This window comes from Rhinoderma darwinii, chromosome 4 (genome assembly GCF_050947455.1).
Source record: "Rhinoderma darwinii isolate aRhiDar2 chromosome 4, aRhiDar2.hap1, whole genome shotgun sequence".
Classification (NCBI taxonomy): Eukaryota; Metazoa; Chordata; class Amphibia; order Anura; family Rhinodermatidae; genus Rhinoderma; species Rhinoderma darwinii.
Window position 1 is genome coordinate 341,907,828 of NC_134690.1, and position 17,429 is coordinate 341,925,256.

Consider the following 17,429-nt stretch of genomic DNA (forward strand, 5'->3'; position numbering starts at 1 on the left):
TTCACCTGTTCGGGAGTTATGGAAACAGCCGAGTGCTTGTTGAGCTACGCTGTTTCCGTAACTCCCATAGAAGTGAATGGGAGTTACTAAAACAGTATAGCACGGTGAGCTACACTGTTTCCGTAAAACTCAGTAGCTACGGAAACAGTGTAGTTTGCCGTGCTATGTTGTTTCCGTAACTCTCATTCACTTCTATGGGAGTTACGGAAACTGTGTAGCTCAGTGAGCTCAGCTGTTTCCGTAACTCCCAACCACCTCACCAGGAAGTGGTCGGGAGGCAGCAGGAGCCGAGTAAGCTAGAATGGGGTTTAGGGGGATCCCGTTCTACAGATAGGTGAGGGGCCCAGAGGTGGGACCCACATCTACCAGACTTTTATGCCACTTTTATTCCAAGATGGGAAAACTCCTCTGACAACGTTTTGATCCAACTCAACGGGATCTTTGTCAAGCAATGACTAACATTCAAAGTTAGTGTAGTACTGTCTACTTTTTTGATTTTTGTATCTACGAGGGCTCGTAGCCTGAACCCAGGAGACTTGCACACACTACTGAGGCTGTGCTTCTTTACAATTATATATAGATATAGATATATATATATATATGTATATATATATATATATATATGTATATACATATATGTATATATATATATATATATATATATATATACACAGAAATCTGGAAAAAAAAAGATCATGCAAAACAGATTCCAGGTTTCCGACCCTTGAAATAGTTTATACTTGTACCCTATTCTTTATGGAAATGTGCTATTGGATTGTATTTATGTAATTGATCGAGCACTCATGGACCAAAAACGTCCTTTTTACATGTACTTGCATCTTAGATTTACCTAAAAAAAAAAACAGTCCACAATATTATCTCACAATGCATGAAGAAAAAAAAAATACAGGAACATACTGCACTGTGTGCAGTCTAGTGAAATGCTTCAGAAAACCTTGAAGACAAGTCTGCTGGCAAAAAATGATTTGGAAATCCTTGAAACTTCACGTTTCAATCTGTAAAGAATCAGTACTTCTAGGGATCCTTGCCACGCAACTGAACTATATGGTTTACCCTGCTACAGATATACTTACAAATCTACAGGTAAGGCACTGTTCACATAATATGATCTCCATTCAGCGCATATGCTGGGTAAATCAGCCAACATACAAATGTTTCATTCCTTACCTTTTTTTTTATAGCTCAACACATCCCAAGAAGTCCAGCTTTTAAAAAAAAGATGACTTTGCGAAAACTCTGTCGGGAGTTCCTTAACCCTTTCAGGGCCGAGCTCATTTTGGCCTTCAGAACCAGCCCCATTTTTTCAAATCTGACATGTGTCATTTTATGTCATAATAACTCTGGAATGCTTTTGCCTATCCAAGCGATTCTAAGATTGTTTTCTCGTGACATATTGTACTTTATGTTAGTGGAAAAAATTGGTCAATAAATTCTATGTTTATTTGTGAAAAACACCAAAATGTAAAGAAAATTTTCAAAAAATATAATTTTTCTCATTTTTAATGTATCTGCCTGTAAAACAGATAGTAATACCCCACAAAATAGTTACTATTTCACATATTCCATATGTCTACTTTATATTTGCTTCGGTTTTTGAAACTTATTTAATTTTTCTAGGACGTTACAAGGCTTAGAACTTTAGCAGCAATTTCTCACATTTTCAAGAAAATGTGAAAAGGCTATTTTTAACGGACCAGTTCAGTTCTCAAGTGCCTTTGAGGGCCTTATGTACTAGATAGACCCCATAAATCACCCCATTTTAAAAATTGCACCCCTCAAACTATTCAAAACAGCATTCTGAAAGGGTTTTTTTAACGCTTTAGGTGTTTCACAGGAACTAAACCAAAGTAGAAGTGAAATTTACAGATTTATTTTTTTTGCCAAAATTAATTTGTAATAAATTGTTTTCTGTAACGCAGAAGGTTTTACCAAAGAAACGCAACTCAATATTTATGGCCCAGATTTTGCAGTTTTTAGAAATATCACACATGTGGCTCTAGTGTGATAATGAACTGAAACACAGGCCTCAGAAGCAAAATAGCACCTAGTGGATTTTGGGGTCTCCTTTTTTTAGAATATATTTTAGGCACCACGTCAGGTTTGAAGAGGTCTTGTGGTGCCAAAACAGTGGAAACTCCCCAAAAGTGACATGGTTTTGGAAACTACACACCTCAAGGAATTTATCTAAGGGTATAGTTAGCATCTTGACTCCACATGTCTTTTGCTATATTTATTAGAGTTTGTCTGTGAAAATGAAAATCTACTTTTTTTTCTGAAAAAATATAAAAAAAATGAATTTTTACAAGGAATAAAGAATAAAAAGCACCCTTGTAAAACTTGTAAAGCAATTTCTCCTGATTACGGCAATACCACATATGTGGTAATAAACTGCTGTTTGGACCCACGGCAGAGCTCAGAACGGAAGGAGCGCCATTTGGATTTTGGAGCGGCAGATTTTGCTGGATTGGTTTTTAGTGCTATGTTGCATTTGCAACGCCCTGGAGGGACCAAAACAGTGGAATCCCCCTGAAAGTGACCCATTTTAGAAACTACAACCCTCAAGGAATTTTTCTAGGGGTATAGTTAGCATTTTGACCCCACAGTTTTTTGCTGAGTTTTGTAGAATTAGACCGTGAAATGAATATCGACTTTTTAACTGAAAAAACATAGAAATGTTCAATTTTTACAATGAATAAAGGAGAAAAAGAACAACAAAATTTGAAAAGCAATTTCTCCTGATTACGGCAATATGCCATATGTGGTCATAAACTGCTGTTTGGAGCCACGGCAGGACTCAGTAGGGAAGGTGCAATATTTGGCTTTTGGAGCTTAAATTTAGCTGGAATAGTTTTTGGGTGTCATGTCACATTTGCAAAGCCTCTGAGGTAACAAAATCGTGAAAACACCCCAAATTTGACCCCATTTTGGAAAGTACAACCCTTAAGAAATCTATCTAGGGGTATATTTTTAGCATTTTGACCCCACAGGTCTTTTGCAGAATTTCTTAGAGTTCCAGGATAAAGGAAAAAAAGCACCCCAAAATTTGTAAAGCAATTTCTCCCAAGTACGACAAAAAACCCCACGTTGTCATAAATGGTTTTTCATTATAAATTAATTAACCATTTCAGGACTGATCCATTATTTGATTTTTGATTTTAGTTTTAAAAACAAATTTTTGGGTTTTGTAACTTATAACCTATTTTACACTTTGATCCTCATTAAAGAGGCTCTGTCACCAGATTTTGCAGCCCCTATCTGCTATTGCAGCAGATAGGCGCTGCAATGTAGATTACAGTAACGTTGTTATTTTTAAAAAACGAGCATTTTTGGCCAAGTTATGACCATTTTTGTAGTTATGAAAATGAGGCTTGCAAAAGTCCAAGTGGGCGTGTTTAAAAGTAAAAGTCCAAGTGGGCGTGTATTATGTGTGTACATCGGGGCGTTTTTAATACTTTTACTAGCTGGCCGTTCTGATGAGAAGTATCATCCACTTCTCTTCAGAACGCCCAGCTTCTGGCAGTGCAGATCTGTGACGTCACTCACAGGTCCTGCATCGTGTCGGACACATCGGCACCAGAGGCTACAGTTGATTCTGCAGCAGCATCGGCGTTTGCAGGTAAGTAGCTACATCGACTTACCTGCTAACGCCGATGCTGCTGCAGAATCAACTGAAGCCTCTGGTGCCGATGTGTCCGACACGATGCAGGACCTGTGAGTGACGTCACAGATCTGCACTGCCAGAAGCTGGGCGTTCTGAAGAGAAGTGGATGATACTTCTCGTCAGAGCGCCCAGCTAGTAAAAGTATTAAAAACGCCCCGATGTACGCACATAATACACGCCCACTTGGACTTTTACTTTTCAACACACCCACTTGGACTTTTGCAAGCCTCATTTGCATAACTACAAAAATGGTCATAACTTAGCCAAAAATGCTCGTTTTTTAAAAATAAAAATGTTACTGTAATCTACATTGCAGCGCCTATCTGCTGCAATAGCAGATAGGGGCTGCAAAATCTGGTGACAGAGCCTCTTTAAGCTTTGGTTCATGGCAGACACGGAGGCCATTGTATGGCCTCTGGTTTTGCCATGACAACCGACGGTAGCACCCGCAATCGGTCCCCGGAAAGTTTGTTGTAGCAACACACTTTCCCTGCGATCACATGATCGGGACCTGAACCAATCAGGTCCCAATCATGTCTCTGTGACCAGAGGCAGGGGTTAGCAGCGCGTTCTGGGTGTGAGCGCTACTCTGAGACACTCGATCGTGCTTTTAACACCCTCCGTAAATTCACAATTTGATTTGTTTGCCTGTTGAAATAATGTATTGAACTTGAATCGAGAGATATTGGTGTCCTTAATAATATTCACAGAAAATTAAAGGTGGACACATCTGTATGTACCGAATGTAAAGCCCCGACATATGTTACTGTATGCCGTATAATGGCACACTTATACTCTCATTTTCATGACATCTACATTAAACAGATCCAATAAGAGTCACTGTATCACAGGAATCCGTCACAGGAATCTGTTACCTATAGACTACTATGACATCAGTTTAATGTATGCGCCATGAAAAGCTCATGACTATACATTTAATGGATCCCTTAGACATATGCAATGCAATGTATGGAATAGCATAGTTTACTCCGCTATTCTATACGTAAAAAACAATTTATACCGATGTATACCAGCCCGACAGAGGCCAAAATAACACTCTTTCGGCCTTAGTAGGGCTAATGGAGCCCTATGGACACATTTAGCATGTATGCCAGAAGCATTCATTGTATACACGCTAAATATACATCACAAACATGATGTGAACAGTGCCTTAAGGTGGTTTTACATGGGCAGATATTTTCCCGTGTTTATCACCTTTGATGAGCACTATAATAATGAGCGCTAATAAAATGACAAACAGTACAGCTTGTCGATCTCCGTTTATTTGCTCCATTCAAACGTAGCAATGATCGGGAGTTTTGGGATGAATTATCATTACTACGATTGTTCATCCCCATACATTACGCATATTGTCCGCAGCACATCCCCTGTTTACACAGGGAGATGTGCTGCTGACTAGCCACCATTTTGATTGTTGGGCTGAATGCTGCCGTGTTTAACCAAGCAATGATTGTGAACAAGCGTTTGTATGAATGCTCATTCACCCAATCATTGGCCCGTTTAAAAGGGTCTTCAGAGTTGTATAAGCAATGACAGGATTAAGATATGATAACAAGACACAATACTGTTTTCAGGTCTTTTGAGTACATTTCTGTCATGTTATCTCTTACACAGTGCAAATAAGGAAATTGAAGACATGTTAGACATGGCGGTCTAGTTTGCTATGAGTACAAAGAGGTGAGGTTTATACCTCATTCTAAAACTACAGGTAGGGAGAAATTTTTTGTACAATTTCTTCCCTTTTTTAAAAAACAACATCAAAACTTTACCTATATATATATGTGTGTATATATATATATATATATATATATATATATATATATACAATTTCATCTGTGCTCATAATATACAGCTCTTCACATAGAACACCAATTAATAGTCATGATATTATTTGACATACAGAGGAAATACATTAAAAAGCAAATTTCACAGTGCATGCTACTTCACTAAATGTAGTCATTAGATACAATTAACGCTCGGAAATTAATGCAAATAAATTCTCAGGAGAAGGCTTCTAAAAAAAATAAGAAATACAGAGGTCTGTGCTTTAATTTACTCTGAAATTCCCAATGATCTCAATTTAATGTAACCCACCATTAAATTAACAACTAGAACATCGCCTATTGCTGATTCATATTGTTACTAAACCACAGATAGAGTCATTTATATTAGGATCACATGCTTGCATTATACATTATGACGTTATCTATAGCTATTATTCTGTAAAATACAGCATTCATAATGTTCTGTGTATACCTTTTTGTGTATATATGTTTATATGGATGCCACTGATTTCAAAGGGATCTGCTAACATCCTAATGTATGTATGTGTAGATACATTCTGTCAGTGGAAACAAGTGTCGGAATGATAAGATTTAAAACCACCTGATCTCCTAGAAACATAAGCAATGACATAGGTGTCTGGCCACCACGTATCTTCCACCTATTGAAAAAATAGTCGAATGATTCAGTTTATATGAAAAAAAGAGGGAAAAAGCTTTCAGGTAATATAGATAATAAAATATATGCTTAAATACTAATATACTACTACAACCACTGATTCCAATCCATTACATGCCACAATTTCAAATCAATATCTTCCTTCTTATGGTAACCTTAGGCTCTGTTCACATATGCATTGGGGTCCCGTTCTGACGTTCCGTCAGAGCTTGCTGTCAGAACGGGACCCTGAGCAGACACAAACTGACAACGACGGAAACCAGAGGTTTCCATTTCCATCACCATTGATTTCGGTGCCTGTGGTTTTCGTTTGTCTTTTTTGTGCACCGGATCCGTCGTTTTGCCTGAAGCAATAGCGTAGTCTAAATCAATGGTCATGGAAACGGAAACCTCTGGTTTCCGTCTGTGTCAGTTTGTGTCTGCTCAGGGCAGTGCCGCATCTACCATGAGGCAATGTGAGCCGACAGCCTCAGGCTGTGCAGCCCAGCTGCAAGTGGGGGGCGGCATTTTGAGCCAGAGACGGACTGGACCGGGGAGGGGGATTATTTTGCTTAGCAGACGTGCCCGTCTCCTGCTCCTCTCTGACGCTGTATGAAGCACGCGCCACCAGAGAGGAGCAGGTCTGCAGGAGGAGCGGTGGTCTCCTCAAGCAAGTGACCAGACGCATGAGGTGAGCGGTGGACTGCTTTGAATACAAGCTACGTCCTTTCCCTCTCTCTCCCTTTCGTCTGAAGCAGTCGGTGCAGAGAAGAGGGGGAGGGGAGAGTTCACAGCCTCAGCGTCTGCAGAGAGAAAGCTCCGTGTCTAGTCCTCCCCTGTGCTCTCCTGTGTCACTCGTCTGTGTCTGCTGTATCCCACTCCTCTCCTGTGTCCCCTGTATCCCCCTCCTCTCCTGTGTCTCCTCTGCCCCCCTCCTCTCGTGTGCTGTGTCCCCCTATTTGTCTAACAGACCAGCTACTTCTGCAGCTGGTTATATCTGCTGTCCTGGGATGCCCCTGCTGCTTCAAGAGACTGCATGAGAGATCCTACATAGAAGGTAAGTGTGTGTATGAGTGTGTAAATGTTTGTTTGTGTGTGTTTGTTTGTGTGTGTGTGTGTGTGTGTGTGTGTGTGTGCATATATATATATATATATATGATTCTCGTCTATATATGAGACTGTCTGCATTAGAGATCCTACATAGAAGGTAAGTGTGTGTGTATGAGTGTGTAAATGTGTGTGTTATATATATATATATATGTATATGTGTATATATAATCTGTGTGTATGTGGAAATATGATTCTCGTGTACATGATACTGTAAGGACATTCACACATTGTAGTTTTGCAGCAATAATTTAGAAACTGTTTTTGCTGTGCTTTTGTGTAAATAGTGGGAAAACTGATGTGTAGAGTATATAGTGTATATACTGGTATTGTGTGTGTAGACTGTGTAGCAGTATTGTGCGTAGTGTATGTTGCAATATAATAGGCAGTGGCGTAGCTGTAGGGGTCGCAGCGGTCGCAATTGCGACCGGGCCCCGAAGCCAGGGGGGCCCGCAGCCCCCCGCACCACATCAATGAAAAGTTACTATAGTAACTCGGGCCGCGGGCCCCTGTTACTATAGTAACTGACAGTACTTACCCTGCTGGTTCTGGAGCGCAGTGGAGGTCCTGACGTCACAGCGCTGTGCGCAGCGCATGACGTCACACCGCTATGCGCCGTGCACAACATCGTGATCCTGGATAGAGTTAGGACAGAGCTTCCGCCGCGGCTGAAGAGGAGGGTAAGATTAATATCCGTCTGCTGAAGCTGATTGGCGGGGTCCGACTCCCGGGACCCGCCAATCAGCTGTTTTGAAGGGGCCGCAGTGTTAGTACGAGAGCTGCTTCCCCTTCATTCCGGTCACTTCATTCCGGTCACACTGTGAATCGGTGTCGGCGATTCACAGTGTGAGTGAGTAGTGAAATGAAGGGGAAGCAGCTCTCGTACGAGTGCTGCGGCCCCTTCAAAACAGCTGATTGGCGGGTCCCGGGAGACGGACCCCAACACATCAGCTATTGATGGCCTATCCTGAGGATAGGCCATCAATGTTTAGGGACTGGACAAGTCCTTTAAGCCTACGATGTAGCAGGTATAGAGGGCCCATGAGGATCACAGATTGTGTGATGCGGTCTGCTGGGCCCTGTATCTAAGCCAATCACATGGTAGGCTTAGATACATGGCCCATGTGTGATCCTGTCTGATGGGCCTCCATCCTCTTCTGCCCCAGTCACTTATTCCCAAGCACTGTAAACTTTCAGATTGGTTGCGCTGTGAATATTCGGAGAACGTGATTGGTTTATGTGCAGGGTAATGAACATACAGACAAGCAGTAGAAGACTGAAATCAATCAAATGCTCAGCCCTTAGTCAGTCTTCTGCTGCTTGTCTGTATGTTCATTACCCTGCACATAAACCAATCACGTTCTCCGAATATTCACAGCGCAAACAATCTGAAAGTTTACAGTGCTTGGGAATAAGTGACTGGGGCAGAAGAGGATGGAGGCGCAGCCTTATATAGTGGATCGAGTGGGTTCCTCAGCAGCATTTAAAAAAAACAGGATCCTGACCTGTCCACAGAGTTTAAGGCAGCACAGAGTATTTCAGGAGATGAGCGTGCGGATCTTGTGCGGGGTGGTGACTTGCCAATCATGTGAAGGTGTTATTGAGAACAGGAGTGGAGGAGAGGTAACAGACTGAGAGCTACGTAATGGTAAGAGCAGAGTTCACAGCAGCACAGAATATTTCAGGAGAGGAGCATGCAGATGTTGAGGAGTGTATGACGCTGACTGGTCACTGATTGGTCAGCGTCATACACATAAACACGCCCAGTTAAAAACAATACAAGCCCAGTTGGACATAACGAAAAAAAAAACGCCCAGTTGTCCATTTCAAAGCTCATTTGCATATATATAAAATAGCTCATAACTTGGCCAAAAATTAACGTTTTAAAAAAACAAAAACGTTGCTGTTATTTACATTGCAGCGCCGATCACATGCAATAGGAGATAGGGGTTTGAGAATCTGGTGACAGAGCCTCTTTAAGCCCCGCCTTAGTAATGGAGGTTGTCAATCAGCCAGCGACCATTACTAAGGCGGTAATAATAAAGTTTAAAAAAGTACAAGCACATAGAAAAAATATTTTATTCAAATAAAAAAAACACAACCCCCATTAACCATTTTATTGAGAATAAAAAAACGCGGTCATTGAAATTGTCCTCGAATCCGAAGTCCAACAACCGAACCTGTAAAAAAACACAAACACACAAAAATAATTCGAAACACATAAAAAGCAAAACAATGATTATTCTTAACTTTCCTGGGTCCAGCGCTGGAGCCGCAATGTGAGCGAACTGAGTCCTGTATCTAATCCTATCATTTGTGATACTGTCTGCTGAGCTGTGTATCTAATCCTATAATGTGTGATACTGTCTGCTGATCTGTGTATCTAATTCTATCATGTGTGATACTGTCTGCTGAGCTGTGTATCTAATCCTATCATGTGTGATACTGTCTGCTGAGCCACTGTATCTAATCCTATCGTGTGATACTGTCTGCTGAACCACTGTATCTAATCCTATCATGTGTAATACTGTCTGCTGAGCCATTGTATCTAATCCTATCATGTGTGACACTGTCTGCTGAGCTGTGTATCTAATCCTATCATGTGTGATACTCTGCTGGGCCTTATATCTAATCCTATCATTTGTGATACTGTCAGCTCAGCCACTGTATCTAATCCTATCATGTGTGATACTATCTGCTGAGCTGTATATCTAATCCCATCATGTGTGAAACTCTGCTGGGCCTTATATCTAATCCCATCATGTGTGATACTGTCTGCTGAGCTGTGTATCTAATCCTATCATGTGTGATACTGTCTGCTGAGCCATTGTATCTAATCCTATCATGTGTGATACTGTCTGCTGGGCCTCTGTATCTAATCCCATTATGTGTGATACTGTCTGCTGAGCTGTGTATCTAATCCTCTCATGTGTGATACTGTCTGCTGAGCTGTGTATCTAATCCTATCATGTGTGATACTGTCTGCTGAGCCAATGTATCCTATCCATAGTTTATAGGGTCGTAGTGCTATACACACACACACACATTTTTTTTGGCAGACACATATGTATTGGGGCTATTTCCCCTGACATTTTAAGTCCTTAGTGAAGCCCTCGGCTGCTAGTGCTGGATTGTTGGGTCACTTAGGAGACCCAGCGATGCAACTGAAAGCTGCAGACTGTCGGCCATGAGAAGTTTGAGGAGGGGACCCAATAAGAACTTTAGCATCGGGGCCCATGAGCCTTTACCTATGCCCCTGGTTATAGGTGTTTGCAGTATATAGCGGTATTATATGTGAGTGTAGTATATAGCAGTATAATAGGTGTGCAGTGAATATAATGGTACTATATGTCTACAGTTATAGCAGTATTTTTTATACAAACAATATGTAGTGGTATTATATGTGTACACACCTATAACACCGCTATATAATGTACAGAGTATAAAGTGATTTGATTAATTATACTTACAGCATATGTTGGACTCTATATGTACAATACATGGCAGCATTATATATATATATATATATATATATATATAGTACATGGGGTATTATTCAGTCACTATGTGGTTATGGTATGGCGGTATTATTCAGTAACAGTATGGGGGTATTATTCAGTCACTATGTGGTTATGGTGTGGGGGTATTACTCAGTAACAGTATGGGGGTATTATTCAGTCACTATGTGGTTATGGTGTGGTGGTATTATCAGTAACAGTATGAGGGTATTATTCAGTCACTATGTGGTTATGGTGTGGGGGTATTTTTCAGTAACCAGTAACAGTATGGGGGTATTATTCAGTAACAGTATGGGGGTATTATTCAGTAACAGTATGGAGGTATTATTCAGTAACAGTATGGGGTATTATTCAGTAACAGTATGGTGGTATTATTCAGTAACAGTATGGAGGTATTATTCAGCAACAACATGGGGGTATTATTCAGTCACTATGTGGTTATGGTATGGGGGTATTACTCAGTAACAGTATGGGGAATTATTCAGTCACTATGTGGTTATGGTGTGGTGGTATTATTCAGCAACATTATGGAGGTATTATTCAGTAACAGTATGGGGGTATTATTCCGTAACAGTATGGAGGTATTATTCAGTAACAGTATGGAGGTATTATTCAGTAACAGTATGGGGGTATTATTCAGTAACAGTATGGGGGTATTATTCAGTAACAGTATGGGGGTATTATTCAGTAACAGTATGGGGGTATTATTCAGTAACAGTATGGGGGTATTATTCAGTAACAGTATGGGGGTATTATTCAGTAACAGTATGGGGGTATTATTCAGTATCAGTATGGGGGTATTATTCAGTAACAGTATGGAGGTATTATTCAGTAACAGTATGGAGGTATTATTCAGTAACAGTATGGGGGTATTATTCAGTAACAGTATGGGGGTTTTATTCAGTAACAGTATGGGGGTATTATTCAGTAACAGTATGGGGGTATTATTCAGTAACAGTATGGGGGTATTATTCAGTAACAGTATGGGGGTATTATTCAGTAACAGTATGGGGTATTATTCAGTAACAGTATGGGGGTATTATTCAGTAACAGTATGGAGGTATTATTCAGTAACAGTATGGGGGTATTATTCAGTAACAGTATGGGGGTAATATTCAGTAACAGTATGGGGGTATTATTCAGTAACAGTATGGGGGTATTATTCAGTAACAGTATGGGGGTATTATTCAGTAACAGTATGGGGGTATTATTCAGTAACAGTATGGGGGTATTATTCAGTAACAGTATGGGGGTATTATTCAGTCACTATGTCGTTATGGTGTGGCGGTATTATTCAGTAACAGTATGGGGGTATTATTCAGTAACAGTATGGGGTATTATTGAGTAACAGTATAGGGGTATTATTTGTAATGTTGGTCTTACAATCTATGTGCATTACTGTGGTGGGGGCTGTGGGGAAGTGTGAGTGTGGCAGCAGATGATCAGGCTAAGAGACAGTCTGCAGAGCGGCATGTGATGTACTTTGACATGTAGGTGATACTTACGTGTGGGATGTGGGCCCATAACTTATGTACAGCCCAGGGCCTAAGATCATATTAATCCACCACTGTCATCGAGCCAGCACAGGCAGACCACTACAATACAGCAGGTAGAGCAAAGAAACCAGCCCAGGACGTGCCGCTTCAAAACATCGCTAAGCGCGATCCGTCCTGGACTGGCCTGAATGTAATTGCAGAGAGTAACGCCGCAGAGGAGATTGGCTGCCGAGGAGAGATATGGGGCATTGCAGACTGTACTATTTGCACTGCACTGATTGGCAGTAAGAATAATTCTTTAAATATTTTCCATACTTCAAACAGCACTTTAAGGCTATGTTCACACTGAGTTTTTTGCAGGAGGAAAATTCTGCCTCAAAATTCAGTTTGAGATTTTGAGGCAGATTTTGTCCCTTCCTGCACGTTGTTTGCCGCGTTTTTCGCCGCGTTTTTCGCTGCGTTTTTCGCTTGCGCCCATTGAGTGCTACGGGCAAAAAACTCAGCGAAATACGCTTTCTCTGCCTCCCATTGATGTCAATGGGAAGTCAGAGGCGTAAACGCGTGAAGATAGGGCATGTCCCTTCTTTCTCGGGAGGCATTTTCGGCTGGTTTTTGAGGATTTTGCGGATCCGTTTCCGCACCAAAAAACTCGTTAAAATACTCCATGTGAACAGGGCCTAACAAATAAACATCAAATGTTTTCATATTTAAAAAATTTATATATTGCGTGTTTGTGTAAAGCTAGTAATGAGAAAACTCCGATAGATTTGGGGGGGGGGGGGCGCTTTTTTATAGTTCGCCTCAGGCAGCAGAGGGGCTAGGTTCACCCCTGGCTCAGGGTCCCGTTTTGACGGAAAGCTCCAACGGAACGTCAGAACGGGACACCAACGCAGATGTGAGCAGAGACTTATCTTCACAAAACTTTGTAACTATGAAAATTATTATTAATATTATTAATAATATAAAAAATATACATATAATAATAGACAGATAGATAGATGATAGATAAATAGATCTCATACAGTATATATCATATTGTATAAGTAGTAAAGACAAGACTTTCCATGCCAAATATTACTGACCACCCCATAGTGTTTTTACGGCTGCCACTAACAGACTTTATTCCTATGCAGTAGCCTTTTTACGGCGCTGCATCAATATAAATAAATAAAGCAGGGAGCCATTAAATCTCCCTGCTCTTAGCTACCAGAGGTAGCTGAGGGCTGGGAGCATCCCTGTTTGAACGGGCGAGATCGATATCAATATCGATCTCGCTCGTTTAACCCCTCAGATGCAGCCCTCAATAGCGAGCGCCACATCTGAGTGGTTTTAGGGAGAGGGAGGGTAGCTCCCTCTTACCGCACCGGCACCCTGCGTGTGATTGCAGGGTGTCGGTGTCTTCTATGGCAGTTGAGGGGCATAACAAAGGCCCCCAGGTCTGCCCCAGTTAATGCCTGCTAGGCCATGACAGAGGCATGGCCTAGCAGATGCTTGTCCATTTTACACGGACAAGCAGTAATATACTGCAATACAGAAGTATTGCAGTGTATTATAACAGCGATTGGACAATCGTATAGTGAAGTCCCCTAGTGGGACAGGTAAAAAAAAGTCCAAAAAAAAAAAAAGTTTCATTAAGTTAATAAATAAAAAAGTAAAAGAAAAAATAAAAAATCCACTTTTTCCCCTTACAAACTGCTTTATTATTAAAAAAAGAAAAAAAAAGAAAAAAAGTTACACATATTTGGTATCACCGCGTTCATAACGACCCCAACTATAAAGGTATTACTTTATTTAACCCATTCGGGTTAAAAAATAATGCAAAATTGCTGTTTTCTGTGCCTTAAAAGAAATGTGATAAAAAGTGATCAAAAAGTCGCATGTACTCCAAAATGGTACCAATAAAAACTAAAAGTCATCCTGTAAAACAAAAGCCCTCATACAGCTGCATCTGCGGAAAAATAAAAAAAGTTATGGCTCTTCAAATATGGAGACACAAAAACAAATAATTTTGAAAAAAAAAAAAGGTTTGACTGTGTAAAAGTAGTAAAATATACAAAATCAATATAAATGTGGTATCGTTGCAATCGTAACAACCCGCTAAATAAAGTTATTGTGTTCTTTATACCACACGGTAAACGGTGTAAATTTAGGACGCAAAAAAGTGTGGCAAAATTGCTGTTTTTTTTCTATTCCCCCCAAAAAAGTTAAGAAAAGTTAATCAATAAATTATACGTACCGCAAAAGGGTCCTATTATAAAACACAACTTGTCCTGCAAAAAACAAGTTGTTATACAGCTATGTTGATGCAAAAATAAAAAAGTTATAGCTCTTGGAATGCGACGATGGAAAAACGTAAAAATAGCTTGGTCATTAAGGTTTAAAATAGGCTGGTCATTAAAGGGTTAATGTAAATAGTTACAACATCTTTCCGTGAGCTGCTAGCTCTGAGCTCCCGTGATGAAGAACAAAAGCACATTACATAATATTACTTACAAGTTGGCACCTTGTTTTTTAGTTTCCTAAACTGAGTTTCATGCAAAAAAAATATCTAGCTGTTCTACAGTTTAAGAGTTCATCTATTTCCATGGCAACATCTACATCCTAGCAACCGTATATTGGTACTCAGCTGGTGAACAGATGAAAGTAGCGGCTCTAAAAGTGGCACGTTAGAAGACAGAATAGGTTTAAATAGATTGTACTTGAAATAATTGCACAAAAATGATATAAAAATGTTGTCCAACTGAAATAAAATGAATAGTTCTTCTTCATAATAAATAAAATAGAATGACATGTTTTATGTCAGTGCATTTAGTAGTTATCAGTGAATACTTAAAGGCTTCTTTGGGGGGTACAAGAAGAGTTAAAAATATTCCGTAGGTCAATATAAATTAATTTGAAATATACTAAATAGGTAGCTCACAAGAGTGCTCACATCCCTAGTAAAACCTGCTAAACTGCACCTGAGAGGGAATTTTAATTTTCATGCCACTTATGCGATCATTACACGTTTATACTGCAATTTTCATAAAATGTCTTCAAAACATTTGCATTTAGGCGAAAACCGTCGCAAAAATGGATTTCATAACAACGTGTGAATACACCTTAACCACTAGGCGCAGCACGACGCAACTGTACGTCCATGTGGCCAGTGTCTTAAGGCACAGGGCATTACAGTTACTGCGTGGTTCCCGGTGCACACTGTCGGCGACAGTGTGCACCGGGGACCGGGAGGCCAGCTGTCCCTGACAGCTGACACTCCACTGTATGCCGATCAGCGGCTTATTTCCGCTGATTTCGGCAATTAACCCCTTAATTGCGGTGATCAATTGCAATCACCGCATTCAGGGGTTTCTAGCACATCGGCAGACCTCACAATGAAATCGTGAGCTTTGCAGATGGCTAGCATGGCGATCAGAGGCCAAGTAATGGCCTCCGTGTCTACCTTGTATAGAAGCCTATCAGGACTAGCCTCCTGATAGACTTCCTGTCAGAGTGACAGGACGTCACTGCCGTTCGCGATGCACACTGTCGGCGACAGTGTCTGTGACAGTGTCGGTGAGAGTGTGCATCGGGAACCGGGAGGTCAGCTGTCCCTGATCGCTGACACTCCACTGTTGCCGATCAGCGGCTCATTGATTTTGGCAATTAACCCGTTATATGCGGGGCTCGATTGCGATCTCCGCATGTAGGGGGTTTGTAGCACATCAGCAGCCCCCATGCAATTGGGGCTGCTGATGCTTGTGATGGCACCCGGGGGCCAGACAACGGCCTCCGGGTCTGCCATGTATGGAAGCCTATGAGGATCAGCCTCTGGCTGGTCCTCGTAGACTAACGGTCAGAGTGACTGTGACGTCACACTGACAGATGGAATATGTTACACTACCTAGGTAGCGTCATGTATTCTAGCAGCGATCAGAGCTGCAGGTAAAAAATGAAAGTGTAAAAAGTAAAGAAAAAATTAAAAAAAAAGTAAAAAAACAAAAGATTTTTTTTCCTATAATAAATCTCTTATTATAGGGAAAACATGAAACCGTTAAAAAAACAGTACACATATTGGTTATCACCGCGTTCGTAACGACCCAATCTATAAAACTATAATGTTATTTTTACCCCACGGTGAACGCCGCAAAAAAAAACAAACTAAAAACAATGCCAGAATCACTATATTCTGGTCACCACCCCTCCCAAAATATAGAATAAAAAGTGATCAAAAAGTCGCATGTACCCGAAAATAGTACCAATAAAATCTACAACCGGGTCTCGCAAAAAACAAGCCCTACTACAGCTTTTTTGACTGAAAAATAAAAAAAGTTACGGCTCTCAGAATATGGTGACACAGAAAATAAATTATTTTATAAAGAAGTGATTTTATTGTGCAAACGCTACAAAACATAAAAAAACCTATATACATATGGTATCGCCGTAATCGTACCGACCCGCAGAATAAAGTAAAATTGTAATTTATAGCGCATTATGAACGCCGTAAGAAATAAAGAATTTAAACCGCCAAAATCACTGGTTTTGGTCACCAAAGCTCTAAATAAAATGTAATAAAAAGTTATCAAAAAGTTGCATGTACCAAAAAATAGTACCAATTAAAACTACAGCTCGTGCTGCCAAAAATAAGCCCTCACACCACTCAATTCATGGAAAAATAAAAAAGTTATGGCGTTTGGAAGGCGGGGAGTGAAAAACTAAAATGGAAAAGCAAAAAAGGATCAGTCCTGCAAAGGTTAATTAATTTATATTAAAAAAAAAAATTATTACACATGTGGGGTATTGTCATACTTGGGAGAGATTGCGTTACAAATTTAGGGCAACTTTTTCTCCTTTATTCCTTGTGAAAATGAAAAAATTCAACATTTTAGTGGACAAAAATGTTTATATTCCTTTTCACAGCCTAATTCTACTAAATTCTGCAAAAAACCTGTGTGGTATAAATGCTTACTGTAGCCCTAGAAAAATTCCTTGAGGGGTCTAGGATCTAAAATAGGGTCACTTTTGGGGAGTTTCTACTGTTTTGGCACCACAAAACCTCTTCAAACCTGACATGGTGCCTAAAATATAATCTAAAAATAAGCAGGCCCCAAAATCCACCAGGTGCTCCTTTGCTTCTGAGGCCGGTGTTTCGGTCCATTAGGGCACTAGGGCCACATGTGGGATATT